A 14041-nucleotide genomic window follows, 5' to 3' on the forward strand; every position below is an offset into this window, starting at 1 on the left:
CTTAGAATAAGGATTTTTTTTTTTTTTTTTTACCATCTTAACCATTTGAAAGTATACAGTTCAGTGGCATTAAGTCCATTCACATTCTTGGGCAACCATCACCACCATCCATCTCCCAAACCTTTGTTTTTTTGGCCACCACATGGCATGCCAGATCTCAGTTGCCTAACGAGAGACGGAACCTGTGCCCCTTCAGTGGAAGTTCGGATTCTTAACCACTGCGCTGCCAGGGAATTCCCAGAACTCCTTTTACCTTGCCAAGCTCTGTACTTATTAAACATTAACTAACTCCCTATTTCGCTCTCTCCCCAGGCCTGGGCAGCCGCCACTCCCTATGAACTTACCCATTCTAGGAACCTAATATAAGTGCAATCATACAATATTTGTCCTCTGGTGTCTGGCTTATTTCACTTAGCATAATGTCCTCCAGGTTCACCCAAAGTGAAGTGAGCGTCAGAATGGCCTTCCTTTCCAAGGCTGAACGACATTCCATTATATTACACACCACATTTGGCTCATCTGTTCATCTGTTGACGGACACTTGGCTTGTTCCCACCTCTTGGCTGCTGTGACTAATGCTGCAGTGACCACGGAATATGTACCTGTTGGAGACCTTGATTCAATTCTTTGGGATATATTCCCAAAGATGGAATTGCTAGATCATATGGTAATTCTTTGGAACTCTGCATTCAGATGCTTATATCTTTCCTTTTCTCCTTTCCTTTTCGCATCTCTTCTTTTCACAGCTATTTGTAAGGCCTCCCCAGACAGCCATTTTGCTTTTTTGCATTTCTTTTCCATTGGGATGGTCTTCATCCCTGTCTCCTGTACAATGTCATGAACCTCAGTCCATAGTTCATCAGGCACTCTATCAGATCTAGGCCCTTAAATCTATTTCTCACTTCCACTGTATAATCATAAGGGATTTGATTTAGGTCATACCTGAATGGTCTAGTGGTTTTCCGTACTTTCTTCAATTTGAGCTGAATTTGGCAATAAGGAGCTCATGATGTGAGCCACAGTCAGCTCCTGGTCTTGTTTTTGTTGACTGTATAGAGCTTCTCCATCTTTGGCTGCAAAGAATAGAATCAATCTGATTTCGGTGTTGACCATCTGGTGATGCCCATGTGTAGAGTCTTCTCTTGTGTTGTTGGAAGAGGGTGTTTGCTATGACCAGTGCATTTTCTAGGCAAAATTCGATTAGCCCTTGCCCTGCTTCATTCCATACTCCAAGGCCAAATTTGCCTGTTACTCCAGGTGTTTCTTGACTTCCTACTTTTGCATTCCAGTCCCCTATAAGGAAAAGGACATCTTTTTGGGGTGTTAGTTCTAAAAGGTCTTGTAGGTCTTCATAAAACTGTTCAACTTCAGTTTCTTCAGCATTACTGGTTGGGGCATAGACTTTGATTACCGTGATATTGAATGGTTTGCCTTGGAGACGAACAGAGATCATTCTGTCATTTTTGAGATTGCATCCAAGTACTGCATTTCAGACTCTTTGTTGACCACGATGGCTACTCCATTTCTTCTGAGGGATTCCTGCCCACAGTAGTAGATATAATGGTCATCTGAGTTAAATTTACCCATTCCACTCCATTTTAGTTCACTGATTCCTAGAATGTCAATGTTCACCCTTGCCATCTCTCGTTTGACCACTTCCAATTTGCCTTGATTCATGGACCTGACATTCCAGGTTCCTATGCAATATTGCTCTTTACAGCATCGTATCTTGCTTCTATCACCAGTCACATCCACAACTGAGTATTGTTTTTGCTTTGGCTCCATCCCTTCATTTTTTCTGGCGTTATTTCTCCACTGATCTCCAGTAGCATATTGGGCACCTAATGACCTGGGGAATTCCTCTTTCAGTATCCTATCATTTTGCCTTTTCCTACTGTTCATGGGGTTCTCAAGGCAAGAATACTGAAGTGGCTTGCCATTCCCTTCTCCAGTGGACCACATTCTGTCAGAGTTCCAAAGAATAGCAAGAAGAGATAAGAAAGCCTTCTTCAGCGATCAATACAAAGAAATAGAGGAAAACAACAAAATGGGAAAGACTAGAGATCTCTTCAAGAAAATTAGAGATACCGAGGGAACATTTCATGCAAAGATGGGCTCGATAAAGGACAGAAATGGTATGGACCTAACAGAAGCAGAAGATATTAAGAAGAGGTGGCAAGAATACACGGAAGAACTGTACAAAAAAGATCTTCACGACTCAGATAATCATGATGGTGTGATCACTCACCTCGAGCCAGACATCTTCGAATGTGAAGTCAAGTGGGCCTTAGAAAGCATCACTATGAACAAAGTTACTGGAGGTGATAGAATTCCAGTTGAGCTGTTTCAAATCCTGAAAGATGATGCTGTGAAAGTGCTGCACTCAATATGCCAGCAAGTTTGGAAAACTCAGCAGTGGCCACAGGACTGGAAAAGGTCAGTTTTCATTCCAATCCCAAAGAAAGGCAATGCTAAAGAATGCTCAAACTACCGCACAATTGCACTCATCTCACATGCAAGTAAAGTAATGCTCAAAATTCTCCAAGCCGGGCTTCAGCAATACATGAACCGTGAACTCCCTGATATTCAAGCTGGTTTTAGAAAAGGCAGAGGAACCAGAGATCAAATTGCCAACATCTGCTGGATCATCGAAAAAGCAAGAGAGTTCCAGAAAAACATCTCTTTCTGCTTTATTGACTATGCCAAAGCCTTTGACTGTGTGGATCACAATAAACTGTGGAAAATTCTGAAAGAGATGGGAATACCAGACCACCTGACCTGCCTCTTGAGAAATCTGTATGCAGGTCAGGAAGCAACAGTTAGAACTGGACATGGAACAACAGACTGGTTCCAAATAGGAAAAGGAGTACGTCAAGGCTGTATATTGTCACCCTGCTTCTTTAACTTATATGCAGAGTACATCATGAGAAACGCTGGACTGGAAGAAACACAAGCTGGAATCAAGATTGCCAGGAGAAATATCAATAACCTCAGATATGCAGATGACACCACCCTTATGGCAGAAAGTGAAGAGGAGCTAAAAAGCCTCTTGATGAAAGTGAAAGAGGAGAGTGAAAAAGTTGGCTTAAAGCTCAACATTCAGAAAATGAAGCTCACGGCATCCGGTCCCATCACTTCATGGGAAATAGATGGGGAAACAGTGTCAGACTTTATTTTGGGGGGCTCCAAAATCACTGCAGATGGTGACTGCAGCCATGAAATTAAAAGACACTTACTTCTTGGAAGAAAAGTTATAACCAACCTAGATAGCATATTCAAAAGCAGAGACATTACTTTGCCAACTAAGGTCCATCTAGTCAAGGCTATGGTTTTTCCAGTGGTCATGTATGGATGTGAGAGTTGGACTGTGAAGAAGGCTGAGCGCCAAAGAATTGATGCTTTTGAACTGTGGTGTTGGAGAAGACTCTTGAGAGTCCCTTGGACTGCAAGGAGATCCAACCAGTCCATTCTGAGGGAGATCAACCCTGGGATTTCCTTGAAAGGAATGATGCTAAAGCTGAAGCTCCAGTACTTTGGCCACCTGATGCGAAGAGTTGACTCATTGGAAAAGACTCTGATGCTGGGAGGGATTGGGGGCAGGAGGAGAAGGGCATGACCGAGGATGAGATGGCTGGATGGCATCACGGACTCAATGGACTTGAGTCTGAGTGAACTCCGGGAGTTGGTGATGGACAGGGAGGCCTGGCGTGCTGCGATTCATGGTGTCGCAAAGAGTCGGACATGACTGAGTGACTGAACTAACTGATGGTAATTCTATTTTTAATTGTTTGAGGAACCATCATACTGTTTTCCATAGTGGCTGGACCATTTTACATTCCCACCAACAGTATACAAGCTTCCAGTTTCTCCACATCCTCACCCACACTTGTTATTTTCTGAGTTTTGATAGTAACCATCCTAGTAGGTGTTATGTGGGGTGGTATCTCATTGTGGTTTTGATTTACATTTCCGTGATGGTCACTGAGGGAATAGGAGTTTTTATATATTTATGCATTTGGCCCTTCTGAGTCTTAGTTACAGCAGATGGGATTTTCATTGCAGCATTTGGCATCTTTACTTGAGCCATGAAAACTCTTAGTTGAGGCATGTGGGATCTAGCCCTCTGACCAGGGATCGAACCAGAGCCCCCTGAATCAGGAGCATGGAGTCTTAGCCACTGGACCAGTAGGGAAGTCCTGGGAATAGGATTTTTTAAAATGCCACAGGTGTGATCCCCTGGACCTGCTTCCAGAGGGGGAAGCAGGGGGCTGCTCTGGTCCTGGGGATTCTTTGTGCTCTGCTGTGCCGTGGTTAGTTGCTCAGTTGTGCCCGACTCTTTGTGACCCCATGGACTATAGCCTGCCAGGCTCTTCTGTCCATGGGTATTCTCTAGGCAAAGAATACTGGAGTGGGTTGCCATGCCCCCTTCCAGGGGAATCTTCCCAACCCAGGGATCAAACCCAGGTCTCCCGCATTGCAGGTGGATTCTTTACCATCTGAGCCACCAGGGAAGCCCGGGAATGCTCTAGCCATATCTCAAAGTCCTTGAATCCCAAACAGATGAGTGGGGCTGTGCTCTCCTGGGATTTGTGCCCCAATGACCTATCCACCCACGCTGGGGTCCCAACTTCTCCAGAAGCTCAGCCTCTGATGTTGCAACCTCTACTTCCCTACTGGGCCTGAGCAGGGACTGAGTTGGGCCTTTCCAGCCCTGGCTGGCCTGGTGACAGAGTCCCCACCCACGCCTGGGACACAGCAGCGAGGCGGCAGTGCCACAGAGTGGTTGGGGGGAGGGGGCAACCATCTGCATGCCCCTTGTCCTTTTGTGTCCAAACTAGGGCAGCTTTGTGTGGGGGACAAGGGTAGAGACTCTGGAGCCAGCATACTCAGAGTTCCATCTTTGCTGTTTGCCAGCCATGTGACCTCAGATAAACCACTTCCCTTCCCAACCTTCACTTTTCTCATCTGTAGAATGGCTGAAATGGTGCTTGAATGCGTGCATGCATACTTAAGTCTCTCAGTTGTGTCTGACTCTTTGCAACCTCATGGACTGTAGCCAGGCTCCTCTGTCCATGGGCTTTTTCAGGCAAGAACACTGGAAAGGGTAGCCAGTGCTTGGCACATAGTAAGTGCTCACTAAACACTTCCCTTAATCACCAACATTGTCATCATCCTCATTATTATCCACATCCAGAAGGACAATCAGGTCCCACCTGTGCCAAACAGTCCCTGGCTCCCCATTGCCAGCAGGAGAATATCCACCACCTTCTTATGGACTGGTGGGCACTGCCTGCACCAGCCCCTGCCGACCTCTCCCACCTCCTCTTCCCCTCGCTCAGCACACTGCAGTCACCTGGGCAGCCTCCTGTCCCTCAAACACCCGGCCCTCCTTTCTGCCACTGGCCCTTTGCACATACCTTTCCTCCTGCCTAAAATGTACTTCCCTCACTCCAGTCCACTCCCACCCCTCCCACAGTAAACGCCCAAAGAGCTCAGTCTCACGTCAAACTTTCTTTCCTCAAAGATGCCTTCCTGGGACTTCCCTGGTGGTCCAGTGGATCAGAATCTGCCTGCCAAGGCAGGGGACACGGGTTCGATCCCTCGTCTGGGAAGATTCCACAGGCAGCGGAGCCACTAAGCCCGGTGGCCTGCAACTACTGAAGCCTGCCCGCCCTGGAGCCTGTACGCTGCCACAAGAGAAGCCCCTGCAATGAGAAGCTCACGCACCAAAACAAACAGCAGCCCGTGCTCACCGCAACTAGAGAAAGCCCTCAGCAACAAAGACCCTGAGCAGCCAAAAATAAATAAATAATTTAAAAAGATGTCTTCCTGGACATCCCGACTCGCAGTTCACATGGGAGTGGTTGGCCTTCATGGCCCTGTATGCCCCCCCACCCATTCCCCATACCACTTCTCTTGGTCCTAAAATGTGAAATTATTTAAGGAATGTCAGCCTCCCCACGTGAGCTCTGTGAGCCAGGATCACCCCTGTTTTGCTCCCCATTATTGCCCAAGCACCAAGGACAGGGTTGACCCAGGGGCTCCCCACCCCAGCTATTCGTCAAACTGAAGTATCACCTTCCAGAATCTCCCTGATTTGGGAAACTGAGAGGCTTTTCAACAAGACAATGCATTACCTACATAACTACATAAGCTTTAGGTTTCGTACCTTTGCGAGACTTTTGCACTCATCGAATGAACAAATCTGAGAAAATCCTCTGTTACATCCGGTGTCCTAATTTTTCAGCTCAGAAAAATATGGTCATTGCACTCAGAGCAGCTGCTCACAATTCCTGCTGCGCCTCCTCGAAGCCCAGCCTCCGGCCACCCCTTCCTCAGAACATGCGGGAGGCTGCGGCTGCTCCGAGGGTCACCTCTTGCTTGGGGATAAATGCCAACAATGAGTAATGGCGGGTTGCGGAGGGAGGTGCAGACAAGAATTCAGCCCAGTCAGCAAGATCGGCGGGAGCCAAGGTGGCCCCTTGCCTGGGGTTAGGGCCTGACTCAGCCGGTCCACACACAGCAGCCTCCCCCCTCCAACCCCGGCCAACCAGCTGGGGAGTAAGTGTGGACCCCAAAGGGGCCACGGGGCAAGCCGCGCATTTATCCCCTCCCTTGTCCATTTCAACAGTCCAGAGACTACTGTGTGCTTGGCCCAGCTTGGGGGAGGCCCCAGTGAGTTCTTGATCACAGCGCCACTTGGGAAGCTGGTGGGAGGCCCTAAAGAATGCTTCAGAGGGTCCCAAGGGAAGAGGTATTCAGAGAGGGGCAATGTCCAGGTCCATTCAAAATGGTTCTCAATGAAAGAATTTTCTTGACAGGCTGCAGAAAACAGTCACTTTAGTACCACTGGTACTATGACTGGGGTTGGGGCCAGTTCAGGGGAGGTGACACCTTGAGGCCTGGAAGAAGGGTGGACCGTCCCAAAACACAAACCAGTTGGGGGAGGACTTAGAACATGGGGTCATCATCATCTGGTTGGGCTCCGTGGACACGGAGGGTGAGCCTCGGGGTGAATAAGATCTGTCGAGAGCAAAGGACCTGAGCCTGGAAAAGGAGCCTGGCCTGGGCAGCGGTCCCGGGATGTTCACGAACATCAGGAACGTCCTAGAGAGAAACCCCCACTTTTTCGGTTCCCCCAGGGTTCATGTTCCTGAGGGATAGATGATGGAGACAAAATGAAACAGACAAGCAACTGGTTGGGATGTAGGAGGTGGCGAAGGCAAGGGGAAGACGTGGCTGGTCAGGGAGGGCTCCTGCAGGGAGCAGGGCTGTGGGGGAAGGGATGGGCCCAGGGGGTATCTGGGGGAAACTCCAGGAGAGATGGCCCGAGGGACTCCAGGGCAGGGTGAACTTGAGAGACTGCAGGAGGGTCGGGGTGAGCTGGGGGCCTGGGGATGGACCTGGAGGAGGGGTGAGAGGCGAAGGAGGGATGGGGGCTGTGACACTCAGGTGCAGATACACAAGGTGAGCTTCTCCAGAGAGCTGCGCATGGCCCTCGTTTCCTTCCCAGAATTCCCAGGCTCACCCATCAGGCAACAGGCTACGCCCCATCCCCCTGTCACCACAGTCCTCATCTATGCGGGGCCTTAGGCGGGGGCTCAGCCTTTTTGGATCCTCACAGCTGCCTGTGGGGTGTCCCGCCCTCCGTTCTGCTGCTGAAACAGCAGAGATGTTTGCTGGAAGGGGGAGCAGGTTTCCGGGTGGGGATGTAGCAGGCAGGAGGCCTACACTGCAGGGAGATGGAGACCCTCAGGGAAATTCACACCCCAGCTGCTCGCCAGCCTGAGGACAGGCGCTCTCAGCTGCTGTCACATCGACACACACACATGCATGCTGACACACACGTGTGTACATGGACACAGGCACAATCCCGCCCTCACACTGAGACACACACACTGGCAAACACAGACCAGAACACTGCCACACTGCACACGCGCACACACACACACACAATCGCCTCTCCAGTTGGTCTGAGCTATCTTCTCCAGAATGGCCATCTCTTTAGGTTGGAGCCTCCTCTGGGAAATCTTTGCATTTTCATATGATCCTCCAGGCTGCCCCCCAGCTGCCGTTGTTGCCTAAAATCCTGAGAACTAAGGAAAGATTCCTTTAAAACTCACACTTCGGATTTTAGGCTGAAACAGTATTTCAGAAATTCTAGTCTTCAGGATCGTTCTGATGTGGGCTTGTGTTACCAGGCAGGTGGGGACAGGTAGGATGCTGAGGGCCCTGCAAGGGGAGCTAGGGTTGGAGAGCAGGGGTTGTTGAGGAAGGGTTAGTCTGGGCAGATTCCACACCCGCCCCACCCTCCATGGCTGGGAGCAAACTCCACAAAGCAAGAGCTGGCCAAGGGCTGAGTGGGTCAAGGAATGGCTCTGAAAATCCCATCCACCCCCCACAACTCACTCTGCAACCCTCCCCAAGGGACTGTGAGCCTCAATTTCCCCATCTGTACAATGGATGAGATCCACCTTTTAGGGCTAGTGCAGAGAGTTAAATGACACCCATACACCTATAAAGTTAAAAGCCCTGGAAGCTCAAGAAAATTAAGTTTTGGGGGGGGCGCGGGTGGGATGGTAAAAACTCTGCAGCAGTGGCCTCTCGGGTGTAACAGGGCTGAAAATAACCGGCATTTTCCTTTTCTCTGCGGCTGAAGCCGCGCTTCCCATAGGACCGAGCCTGCTTATCAGTAGCAAAGCCGCTCTCTCTGCCAGAAGGTGACTGTGGGGCTCGGCTCCCCTCTCCAGCCTTCAGCCCGACTCCTAGAGAGGAGAACAGTGAATTCCCTCCTCCTGGTTCAGGTTTCTACACCGCCCCCCAAAACCCCTAAACAATTTTGCATATATTTAAATCTTCTCTGCTGTTTCTAGGCTTGAGCAGACCCCCACCCAACAGCCCCCGAAAAAGGGAGAAAGAAATTACAAAAGCCCGTCATTTGTCTCCATCCCCGCACCCCATCTATCAGGGCCGCCGAGCCCGTCGCCTCGAATGATGCGCGCGCCCGGACGGCGCTTTAATGGGGCGCCGCGTGTGACTGTGCAGCCGGCCGGCATTTGCATACATATTAAACGGAGCAGTAAAAAATGCAGACATGCAAACCATTTGGACAGGCTCCTCAGCGAGCCTGCCAGGAAATCAATCTTCTGGTTTCTTAAAGGAAACCTGCTCGGGAGGAGGTGGTGAAGCCTCGCAGCCCGCCGGCCCTGGGAGGGGAGCGGCCAGCATCTGTCCATCTGTCTGCGGAGGCCAGTCGGTTGTGAGGGTCCTTCCCGGCCACGGACTTGGTGGAGCCTCGACAGGGAGCCAGGGGGGCCAGGGGACCAGAAGGCATCATCAATCGCTTCGACAGTGGATCCTGGCTGGACCGGCTGTGTGCCCTGGAGTAATAGTGATAGTGCCCTAGGTGATAGCGATAATTTAGCGCAGTGCCTCCCCCACCCCCAGGGGATGCTGGAGATTTTCCTCTCAATTCATGGCTCTGGGGCCTAATGACTAACCCAAGGTGGCCCATCTCCTCTATGAAGATCCCAAACCAGGTGTGGAAGAGATCCCCTAAGAGCACAGGTTCTGGAGGCCTGAGTTCCAAGTCAGGCTCCATTCCTTACAAGCTGTGTGACCTTGAGCAAATGCATCAACCTCTCTGCTGGTTTTTTTTTTTAAGTGTGTGTGTGTGGGACCAATATACTTCCTTCTTAGGTGTGTTGTAGAATAAAGTAGGTCGTTCATTATCTGGCTCACAGTAGGACTTAGATGCAGAGCAAAGTGTAGGAAGGTCCTGGTATCACTGGTGTGGTTTTCCAGGTGAAAATTCCTCACTATGTCTGCATGGCTTGGCGGCCGCTTGTCCTACGAGCCTCCTCATCTCTAAACGCCTTGTTTTATTCTCACAGGAACTCCTAGCTCACACGGACCGCCCACCCTGCCCTCTGCAGAGGTGGGGTCCCAGGGGCTCCACTGCCCATTCCAGACAGATGTGGCCAAGATAGCACCTCTGAGGGCTCTGAGACCATCATCTGCTGGCAAATTGGGCAAAGCCCGGGCCCTGGCAGGGGACACCCTGAGCCAGCTCCAAACAGACTGAATGTCTGTGGGACCAGAAAAGGCAAGTGGCCCAGAGTCTCCGTAGAACCAGAGCAGTCCTGCTGCTCCACCCACCCTCTCTCTCAATCCCACTTTACAGATGAGGAAACTGAGGCTTGGAAAGAGGTGCGTGGCCACAAACTCGAAGGTGGTGGAACCGGGGTTAGAACTGGATCTGAGTGATGGCAAGGACCACTCCCCAGAGGTCACTTGTAAATACTGTCGACAGAAGGAGCTCTTTCTGCGTTGTCAGGAATGCCGCTGTCGCTAAAGAAGGTGTGTACTTGTGGAGAAAGACCAGTTTTGTGGGCTCAGCATGCTATTCAGAATTCACAAAGCTTCTTCCTTGAAGGGAACTGGAGGAAGCAGTGGACGGGTTTTTTGTTTGTTTTGTCGTAGCTGTACTGAGTCTTCACTGCCCTGTAGCAGGTGGGATCTTAGTTCAGTGTAGGACCTTAGTTCCCCTACGGGGCTTCAAACCCGTGTCCCCTGCACTGGAAGGCGGAGTCATTACCACGGGATCATCAAGGAAGTCCCAGGAGTGGGTGGCTTTTGAGAACCAGCTTGAGTGTGGTGGGTGTTCATCCATTTCCTCCACACTCCTGGAGGGGACCAGTGTCCCCAGGACAGGCTGAGTACTGGACAGTGCTGGGGCAGTGATGGGGACGGTGGGTGCACCCAGTCCCATGAGAGCCGCCCTCCTCTCTGAGACCCTAGCCCTGAGTGAAGAGCCAGGCTAGGGGCAGGAGAGGCCCTGGCCTTCTGGTGGGAGAGAGTCTCCGGAAATCAAAGCTTCCCATCTGAGCGGCAAAGGGGCCTCCACACGGTGCTGAGTTGCAGCCTGCTACCATGGGAACAAAAAGGTCTGAATCCAGGGTGTGGTCCAGTTGGATGGTGGTGCCTCCCTGTGTGACCTTGGGCAAAAGCCTTAACCTCTCTGGGCCAGGGTGGCTGAGCTGACTGCACTCCTTCTCTCCCTCTCCCTTTGGAAGATCCTCCTTTTCACCCCTGGCCTCCAGGCTCTCAGGGGCCTCTGTCCCTCTACCTCTCGCTGCAGGCCCCAGAGGACAGGCCGCCCCCACTGCCTGGCAGGCAGCGTGTGGAGGAAGCCGGCAGGGCGGGAAAAGGCAGGAGGGGCAGGAGTTACAGGAACCGGCTGGGCCTGGGCGATTGCTCAACTGGGGAGCCTGGCCCGGCCCGGCCTCCACAGGCCCCCACTTCCCCCAGTCACCCTCCCTCCTAGCTCTGCATTGCAAACATTCCTCGCCAACCTCGGCTGCTGCAGCCCCGGAAGGGGGAACTGCCGCAGACACAGCACGAGGCAGCCAGAAACACTTAACCCCTTCCTCGCTTCCAGGCAGAGCCCGCAGGCTGGAGGATGGGGCTGGGCCTGGGTTCCCAGACTCCGGCGTGACCCACTCAGGTGCACCGCCAGCAGCCCCGGTGGGCCCCAGGTTAGCAACCTGGATCAACAGGCCATCTGTGGGATCACAGAGTGACCGCTCAAGGACTTACTGGGCAGACGCTTCCAGAGTGTTCACTGGGTGCCCAGCACTGCATCTGGTATAAACAGGAATATCCAGTGGGGGGCACCCACAGAGCCCACCTTCTAGTGGGGGGTGGAGTGCAGATCAAACAAACAGGCTTTTTATTTTTTTAGCTCACGACAGTGATGAGTGTGTTACAAAGGAAAAGTACAGGGTGAGCCTGACTGTGAACTGAAGTCACTCAGTTAGGCAAGGAGGGCTTCCTGGAAGAAGTGACATTTAGCAAGCAACAAGAAAAAGAGAAGGAGAATGTGTCAAGCAGAATGTGTGAGGCTCCCGAGAGGGGAGAGAGTTTTCATGGTTCAGTCTATGTGCCTGGAGGGCATAGGGTAAGGGGTCGAGAGCCCCTAAGTGGGAGGGCTAGGCCTATGCCAGACCCCAAAAGGTTTGGGGTCATTTTCGAGCTTGGATTGTCTTCTAAGGGTAGTGAGGAGCCATGGAAAACGTTTACCTGGGGAATAACATGATCAAGTTCAGTCTTAGGCACTAAGAATCCCATAGCAAAGAAAGGAAACCAGCACGGTTTTCAAATACAGATCAAATATACGCGAAGACCAGAATACCTGCAACTTACCAAAGTGCCACCAACAGGAGACGTTTCAAATGGCAGCCTGGCAGCTGGGCCTGGCACCTGGGCCTCCTGGGGCCCAGGGGCCACTCTGAGCCCTGCCATCCCCAGTCCAGCTAGATGCAGCCAGCTGAGGGGGCTCCTCCTCCTAGGACAGGATCCACCCCTCCCCCATGCCAGACCCCACTCTGCAGACAGCTGGAGCTTCATAAATGCAGCAATTTGTGTTGAAGTTGGGAGGGGCTGAGAGACCACCCAGGCCCACAGACTCCTCACTTCAGAGGCAGCAAGGGCTGGCCCTGGCTTCTTGGGCCCAAGCTGGGGATGCTTGGGCACAGGGAGGCCGAGGGGGCACAGATCCGAGATGCCCACAGCACATGTCCAGAGAGGAGGCCAGCACACCCAGCCTGTCCATGACCTTGGCACCTCAAGATCTCTGTGGACCACCCCCTACCAACTAAAGCCCCTTCCTCTCCCCACCTTTCATGGGACCTCACAGAGGCTGAAAGAAACAGAGATCCAAATCCAGGAGACTAGGAACTGTTTGGAAGGGAGCGGTCACCAAACCTAGCTGATGGACTGCTCCACTCCTGTAGAGCTTGAAGGCATGAGTCAGGGGACAGAGTAAGTTGGTGGGAAAGTTCTGTATTGTTTTCACTGTAGCTGAGTTTCCTTTTCTTTTTTCTTCTTTTTAAAATTGAAGTGCTACTTAGATCGTCAATATACCAGAGATGGAAATAGAGCTCTCTTGATTGGAGAGGAAGCGGGTGGCCTGGGACTTCGCCGTGAACACCTACATAAGCTCTGTGTCCCCCTGGGCAACCCCAGGTTCCTAGGGTGGGCAGGCAGGCCCAGCCCGAGACTTTAGGGATGGGGAAACTGAGGGCCCGGGAGGTGGAGACACTTGTCTGGAATCACACAGCCCTGAAGGATGGAGTCAAGGGCTGTCAAGCCAGCCTGAGCCAAACACCTTCCATCAGGCCAGGCCCAGGCTGCAGGTCAGGAACTTGCATCCCCACTCTGGTTTCTGAGCATCTCTAAGCCTGGCCTGTTGGTTGGGGCAGCAAATTGAGCCAGAGCTCCCCAAATCCCACCTCAGCAGGGTGAGACTTCCGAGGGGAAAACACGCCCGGGACACTCCCTCTGTTGAAATCATGCTGGGACAGGACAGGAAAGGGCCGGGCCAGCTCCATGCCCACACATGCCCCCAGCAGAAGCAAGGGCTGAGCTCCTTCCAGTCCCCAGGGTCGCCCATACAGGGTCCCCAGCAGCAGCGACTATCTGCTCTGTGGCTCTGGGTCCACGCTCGCTCACAGGGCAAAGATCTTTCCAGGCAATGGCACTTCTACGAAGGTTCTTTGAACCTAGGGTGCCACCACCTTGGTGATCCGCCATCAGCTTTGCCAGGATAAAGCATACCAGAACCTTCTGAAGCCTCATCATAACAGGAGGAGTTGGCCATTATCACCCCATTTCACAGACAGGAGACAGGGCTGTGAAGTCACTTGCCCGGTCACAGAGTTAGTAACAGACATGGTGACTCGAGCAACCAGGTGCCTGCTCCTCACCACTAGGCCACCACCAGAGATGTGACCCCTTTTCCCAGCATGAGACTGGGGCAAAACCAAAGAACCCTCGGCTCACCGTGACTCCTCGTGTTCTTTGTTTGTATTTTAGAATTTTACCTGTTATCTGCCTTTATTTGTGGCCCCGCTGGATCTTCACTGCTGCGTGGTCTTCACTGCGGCGAGAATGGGCTACTCTGTCGTGGCGTGCGGGCTTCTCCTTGCGGTGGCTTCCCTTATTGCACAGCACAGGCTCTAAGGGATGCGGGCTTCATACC

This window comes from Capricornis sumatraensis, chromosome 1 (genome assembly GCF_032405125.1).
Source record: "Capricornis sumatraensis isolate serow.1 chromosome 1, serow.2, whole genome shotgun sequence".
In the NCBI taxonomy this organism is placed as follows: domain Eukaryota; kingdom Metazoa; phylum Chordata; class Mammalia; order Artiodactyla; family Bovidae; genus Capricornis; species Capricornis sumatraensis.